The sequence below is a fragment of the Castor canadensis genome, chromosome 4, assembly GCF_047511655.1.
Source record: "Castor canadensis chromosome 4, mCasCan1.hap1v2, whole genome shotgun sequence".
In the NCBI taxonomy this organism is placed as follows: Eukaryota; Metazoa; Chordata; class Mammalia; order Rodentia; family Castoridae; genus Castor; species Castor canadensis.
In genome coordinates this window covers 147,078,870-147,086,873 of record NC_133389.1, presented here as the reverse complement: position 1 = coordinate 147,086,873, position 8,004 = coordinate 147,078,870, and positions in this window count along the sequence as shown.

Sequence of the window (8,004 nt, the reverse complement as noted above, 5' to 3'; positions counted from 1 at the left end):
TTAAAGTCTCCCACAACCACTGTGTTGGCGTTTATATATGCTTTTAGGTCTTTCAGGGTATGTTTGATGAAATTGGGTGCGTTGACATTGGGTGCGTACAGATTGATGATTATTATTTCCTTTTGGTCTATTTCCCCTTTTATTAGTATGGAATGTCCTTCTTTATCTCGTTTGATCAATGTAGGTTTGAAGTCTACTTTGTCAGAGATAAGTATTGCTACTCCTGCTTGTTTTCGGGGGCCGTTGGCTTGGTAAATCTTCGTCCAGCCTTTCATCCTAAGCATATGCTTATTTCTGTCGGTGAGATGAGTCTCCTGTAAGCAATAAATTGTTGGATCTTCTTTTTTAATCCATTTTGTCAAACGGTGTCTTTTGATGGGTGAATTAAGTCCATTAACATTAAGTGTTAGTACTGATAGGTATGTGGTGATTCCTGCCATTTAGTTATCTTAGTTGTTTGAAGGTTTGATTGTGTGTACCTAACTTGATGTTACTCTCTACTGTCTTGCTTTTTCTTATCCTGTGGTTTGGTGCTGCCTGCCTTTTCATGGTTAAGTTGGGTGTCACTTTCTGTGTGCAGGATCCCTTGCAGAATCTTTTGTAATGGTGGCTTTGTGGTCACATATTGTTTTAGTTTCTGCTTATCATGGAAGACTTTTATTGCTCCATCTATTTTGAATGATAGCTTTGCTGGGTAGAGTATCCTGGGGTTGAAGTTATTTTCATTCAGTGCCCGGAAGTTCTCACCCCACACTCTTCTTGCTTTTAATGTTTCTGTTGAGAAGTCTGCTGTGATTTTGATGGGTTTACCTTTGTATGTTACTTGTTTTTTCTCTCTTACAGCCTTCATTATTCTTTCCTTAGTTTCTGAACTTGTTGTTTTAATGATGATGTGTCGTGGAGTAGTTCTATTTTGATCTGGTCTGTTTGGTGTCCTGGAGGCCTCTTGCATCTGTATGGGAATATCTTTCTCTAGATTTGGGAAATTTTCCATTATTATTTTGTTGAATATATTACTCATTCCCTTCGCTTGCACCTCTTCTCCTTCTTCGATGCCCGTGATTCTCAAGTTTGGTCTTTTGATGGAGTCAGTGAGTTCTTGCATTTTCTTTTCACAGGTCTTGAGTTTAATTAATAGTTCTTCGGTTTTTCCTTTAATTACCATTTCATCTTCAAGTTCTGAGATTCTGTCTTCTGTTTGTTCTATTCTGCTGGATTGGCCTTCTGTTTTGTTTTGCAGTTCTGTTTCGTTCTTTTTTCTAAGGTTTTCCATATCCTGGCTGTTTTCTTCTTTATTGTTGTCTATTTTTGTCCTGAGTTCATTTATCCATTTATTCATTGTGTTCTCTCTTTCACTTTGGTGTTTATACAGTGCTTCTATGGTTTCCTTTATTTCTTCTTTTGCTTTTTCAAATTCTCTATTTTTATTGTCTTGGAATTTCTTGAGTGTCTCCTGTACATTTTGGTTTACCCTATCCAGTATCATCTCTATAAAATTCTCATTGAGTACTTGTAGTATGTCTTCTTTTAAATTATTCTTGTGGGCTTCATTGGGTCCTTTGGCATAGTTTATCTTCATTTTGTTGGAGTCTGGATCTGAGTTTCTGTTCTCTTCATTCCCCTCTGGTTCCTGTACTAATTTTTTGCTGTGGGGAAACTGGTTCCCTTGTTTTTTCTGTCTTCCCGTCATTGTCCTTGGTGTTGTTACTGTCTCTGTACTGTGTGTAATTAAGTATTTTCTAGCTTGTAATAATAACAATGGTAATATTGAGAATGGAAGAGTGAGCTGAGATGGAAAGCAAGAAGTTAAAGAAAAGGGGAAAACAAATATACAGACAAGAGGGAGAAAGCAGAACAAGGTATCAGACAAGAGAGTTTCAAAGGTATAAACAGGGAGTGTTAGTGTACTAATCGACAGTAAGCTGAACAGACAATAGAGAGACAGAGAGAGGATTGAAAATCAAAGATAAAAAACTAAAAAATAAGTATATGAAAGTAATATCTATATATAAAAATGAATTAAAATAAAATGGAAAATAGAAAATTAAAAAAAAAAAACCAAAAAACTTCCAAGTTTATATGCAATGCAATTTCAGTCTTAATAATTTGGATGTCCGTCTCAATCTCCAGTCGTGGAGTTGGTGCCTCAGATGTTGTTCTGTAGTTGTCTCATCAAAGGGGATGCATAAAGTAGAACAAAACTACACTCACACACACACAGAAGAAAAAAAAAAAAAAAAGCCCCACCAAGTGTCCCCAGTTCAAATGCAATACAGTTTCAGTAAGTTTTTTGGCTTGCAGGTGTAATTCGGTTGTTCTCTCATCAAAGGTAGGGAGAAAAAGAAAAAAAAGCGTCTGGATGCAGTTCTGAGAGTGGTATCTGCAACTGTGGCTTGCCTGCCTGCCGCTCTCAGCCTGTAGCTGGCGGCGTTATTTATGCAGATCTCTGGGGTGAGCTTAGCACTCACCTGGTCCCACAGGCTTTGTTTGCTCAGAGTTCTCCTGTGCGGGGGGCCTCTGCTACAGGCTTTCCCCTTTCCAAGCACTGGGAAAGGTGACACTGCCCCGCATTGTCAGGCCTGCGTGTTTGTTTACAGTTCATATGGGAAGTGGGTCTTCCCTCCTCTCACAAGCTTCCCCGCTCCTGGTTGCTGGGTGCGCGCCCCGCTCCCACCAGAGGCTCTCTGGCCCGCCCAGCTTGTTTATTTACAGTCCCGGGAAGGATTCCCTTCCCCCAATCTTCAGCGCTCAGGGCGCCCCACTCTCTTTCCAGCGTGTCTTAACTGTTCTTATTGCTTAGTACTCAGTTTCTCTTTTTTTTCCCGGGTGAAGGTCAGTCTGTCCAGGGGGCTATGGTGCTCTGGCCCAGGCTTGTCTGTGGGGCTACCGCGGTACCGCAGAGCTCACCTGGTCCGCGTCTTCCCAAGCCGTATGGGCGCCGACCACTGGCGGCCCCAGGGGCCCTCCTCGGTTCTCTGTTTAACGTGAAGTGGAGATTCTCTGCGCCGGCTGGAGATGTGGAGGAGTCAAAGTTATGCCTTTTCTCGGTGATTATGCCTGCAAAGTGTGTCTCCAGCGTGTCTCCAAGATTTCACTATAGGAGGGTCGCTTTCTGCTTCCTACCTCTAGCCGCCATCTTGGAATTCCATCTAATTTCTTTAATTAATATAGGACTTCATGATTTGTTCAATTGCTTGGTTTTAGTAAGGTTATGTACTTTATAACTTTTAAGGATTGATCCATTTTATCTGAATTGTTGAATTTATGCACATGAATTTGTTTATAGTATTCCCTTACTAAAAGTATTCCTAGATTGAAAGTAATCTGTGTGGGTCAGGTCATGATAGTCCTCATTTTATTCCTAATATTGATAATATTTGTCTTCTATCTTTTGTTTTCTTGGTAAGTCTGACTAGAGGCTCATCAATTTCATAGATTTTTTTAAAAAAGTGCCACCTTTTTGGTTTTGTTTGATTTTTCTCTATTGTTTTGTTTTCAAGTTCATTGATTTCCCCTTCATGTATGTTATTTATTTTTTTTGAGGCTATTAATAGTTAAACCAAAACAAAAGGCATAAACTGGAAAAGTTTTTGAGGAACCAGGATGTAGGGCTCCCTGCCTATAAAACATGTGGGTACAGGGAAAAAGGTAGATGGGACCTTTGTAAGAATAAAACTTCATGATGTATACCTTTTAGTATTGTTTTGCACCCTAGTAGACAATCAAGATAAAGGAAAAGGAGATTATCACTGAGAGTCTTGCAAGGTCTTTTCCTTTTCCTCAAATCTTGGTCCCATTTACATGGCAATTATGGGAATTTCCACATTCGTACATGGTTCTATATGTATGTCCCCAGAGTAACCCAAGTCTTTTCTACACCATTTTTGGCCAAGAAAACCTAATTAATGAGAAAACTGGTAAGAAAAAGATTTATAAAGTAGTTGTTTACAATTCAATGCTAAAGTAAAATTTTAAGATAACTGCAGTCAAGAACTTGGTTCTTTTATGTCTGAGGCTTAAATTGTTTTATTTATGGAGCGGAAAAGAATTATAACACTATTCCTTCTGCAATTTTGGGGAAAAATCATATCTCTGTCTTAAAATCACATAAGAATATATGTTCAAGCATGCATATCTTCAGTAACTGATTAAATAAGTTAATTGCAGCTAGTACAATTAAGTAAATATTCTTGAAAAGAATAAGAATGCTTTTTTATAGTTATCAAAAATTAATACAGCCCCTTAATGAACACAGGCACAGAGATAAACTACAGATTAATGTTACAAGAATGTGTTTCAGAGCTGGCAGAGTGGCTCAAGTGGTGTGGCACCTGCCTAGCAAGCATGAGGCCCTGAGTTCAAATCCCAGAACCACCAAAAAATTTAAAAAGAATGTGTCTCATTAAAAACATAAGAAATTTCAGGTGAATGAAAAGAGTAGAGACCAAAGTATTTTCCACAGACATCAAATTCTAAACAATTAGTTTGAACCTTATTTCTTGGACTCTGTTCCTTTATTATGAAGGTTATTAGATTCATTTGCAGCTTTTTTTGAGAGTTAATTATGTTTAGATACAGATGGTACCTTACTGTTACATAAGTTGTAACCTGCCATATATAATGTATATGTATCACTAAAAAGATGTAATTTGGTTACCTTGATGAAAGAATTATCAAATAACAAAAGGCTAAATCTTTACAAAATCTTCTGTAATAAGATAATATTACAAAACAGAATTGTTATCTTTGCCTCTCAACAAATAGAAAAATCCATATTCACATTGCTTTCTTTTTTGTTTCTCAGAACAAATGAGTACCAAAAATTAAACATATTGACAATAAAGTCAAATTTCTACATTAGCTCTGAAGTTCATGTTGTCTCTTAAAACCTTTGACAACTTGGCTCATTTCCTTTTCAATCTCCATACACTGTCTTCCTGGAAAGCATTTTGGCTTCTTAAAATAATGGTTCATGGTCAGGCACCAGTGGCTCACCCTGTAATCCTATCTACCTGGTAGGCTGAGATTGGGAGGGTCAAGATTTGAGGTCAGCCCAGGCAAATAGTTTGTGAGACCCACATCTACAAAACAACCAGAGCAAAATGGGCTGGACATGTGGCTTAAACAATAGAACACCTGCTTTGCAAGAATGAAGCCCTGAGTTCAAGCCCCAGTCCCACCAAAATATTTTGGTGGGACTGGGGCTTGAACTCAGGGCTTCCACCTTGAACCACTCCATCAGCCCAATTTTTTGTGATAGGGTTTTTTGAGATACGATCTCACAAACTGTTTGCCTGGGCTAGCTTCAAACTGCGATCCTCCTGATCTCTGCCTTCTGAGTAGCTAGGATTACAGGCATAAGCCACTGGTGCCTGGCTATTTTTTTCTTATAGAAGTTAAGCAGCTTATCAATTCAAAAGAAATACGATAATGAAAAAAATCAAGTTTATATTTATATTCCTTATTCTACAACTGGAGTATTAAGGGGGGAGAAATGACCCAAACAATGTATGCACATGTGAAAAAATGAATAATTTTAAAAAGACTGTTTATAAAACAGAAATCTTTATTTGTCCTGGAAAAATTAACCAATGTGCCTGGTTCTACCATTTGTATGCTCTTGGGGGTGATTTAGTTTCTAGAGTTATAAAATGCAAACGATTAAGTTAATAAATACAATTAAGAGACAACTGTCCATAAATCTCTTCCATATCTGTATGATTTTTGAGAAGAGTCACTAAATGCCCTTGATTCTAAACTATATTTTCACAAATGTTTACATAGGGAAGAACTGTAGAAAATAGAAATAGTGTCTCCCTCTGAAGCAAAGGGCAGGCTTGCCTTTCACCAATTATAAAAGATCTGGATTCTCTAAGTTCAGGGATCCTCTACTGAAGCACAATCCAATACATGTTTAATTATCCATCTGGATTAATATGTGATGTCATTCTGGTACTTGGTGTAAGGGGAACTAATGCAAACATGCTGATGTTCACACTGCTCCCTCTGCTGAGTAATAGAGTTCTTTGTCCCCGACTCAAGAGTTTCATGTTTCTATAAAAATGTGGCAGCATAACTTATTATCTTGCAGGCATGGTAAAGTCTTAGACCCTTTACAGTTCTAAAATACATAGAGTCTGAAATACAGAAAATATTAGTAATATTAAATTACCATTAACATTATGTAGTTTCAGAAATGTGATCTAATATAATGTACTATACTGTAAGCTGCTGAATATTATGGGAGCATGGTGTCAGAGAATGAGTAAATAACGGGGTTGTTAACTTGATTGAGGCACGATATATACAATCCTGAAGTACCAAGGTGAAACCCTCTTGGACTATCAATATATGCTTATAAAAATGAAAGGCAGACGGGAAAAGTAGATCTTTTCCAGGGGTGAGTATCAGTGGAAGGGGTGAATGAAGGTGAATATGTTGGATGTATTTTGTATTCATATATGAAAAGAGAAGAATGAAACCTGTTGACATTGCCTAAGAAGGGGGGAGAGGAGAAGAGGGAAAACAGTGGAGGAGGTTAATCTAACTAAGATACGTTGTAAGCACATATGTAAACATCACAGTGTTTCCCTCTTTGTAAATATTATATCCTAATAAATTTTAAAATTTGATATAGAATTATATATTTCTAGGAGTTTATCTCATTGAAATTGCAAAGTTTTTGGAAAAAATATTAATTGAAAACTGGTTTATAATAATAATAAATGGAATTAGTCTAAATGATCATTGTGTAAATCTTCTATTACCACAATAATAGTGCCTATCAAGACCACTCTAAAGCATAGCGTTATACACAAATAAGTGTTTCTTCTCATTCAGTCTACAAGTTGACTAAGATGACTTTGCTCCATGAGTCCTCTTCTAGGGTAAAAGGAGGCAGTGATGTACCTTGGCAATGATAGAAAAAGAAGAGGACAAACCAACTTCAGGAGCATATTTCAAACCTCTGTATCACATTTACTAACATCCCAATTGTCAAAGCAAATGGTATAGCCAAGCTCAAAGATAAGGGACAGAAAATTACAGAGTCCACTGTGAAGTCATGGCAAGAGTGTTGAATTCTGTATATATAGTAAAGTGAGGAATTAGAGTAAATAATTCAGTCTATCATAATCATCAACAGGAAGATGATTAATTAGACACTCATACTAAGTAGCTATCAAAAATGAATATATCAGAATGTTCTGAAATGGAAAAATTTCACAATGCATCACTGAATGAGAAGAACTTGTAGTAAGAGATGTATAATATCCTATTTTTATCTAAAAGAAAAATATTTGAATATATGTATTTATTTTACATGCCTAGTAAAGACATAGGTAGGTAAAATGTTGACAGTTTTTATCACTCATGATGGAATGGTGGGGGAGAAATAACTTCCACTTTATGCTTTTATGTACTTTTACATTGTTGGAAAAAGTTTTGCAGGCATGCATTACTTCTGCGATTAAAAAATCAATACAAATAGAATAAACAAATAATGAAAGAAAATTATAAATAACCATGGTGTTGGCTTCCAGGTATTCTCTCTCTCTCACTCTTTCTCTCTCTCTCTTTCTCTCGATGATACTGGGGTTTGAATGCAGTGTTTCATGCTTGCAAGGCAAGCTACCCCTTGAGCCATGCCTCTAGCCCTCTTCCAGGTACATGTAAGAATAAAATAACAAATCTAATAATTAAAGTTTAGGTTTGAAATACTGTCTCTTCAAAACTTCATTCTGCTCCAGAAATGATGTGCTTCTTTCCTTATAACCACCCTTGGAATTGTTGGGTCCATCTTAATCTTGCTGTGCATCTTGGTGGAGTAGAGTATTCCAAAGATTGAGGTTTTTTTGAGTTTCTTGACACTTATTTCAGATGTAATATGTTTGTTTTAAATTTTCATTTAAAAATTCTCAGGAGTTTCTGGTTCTCAGTTGAGAACTTCTGTCTCTGCATTAATTTCAAGAGTGTTTACCAGTACCTCATGGAGTGTGGTTAAAA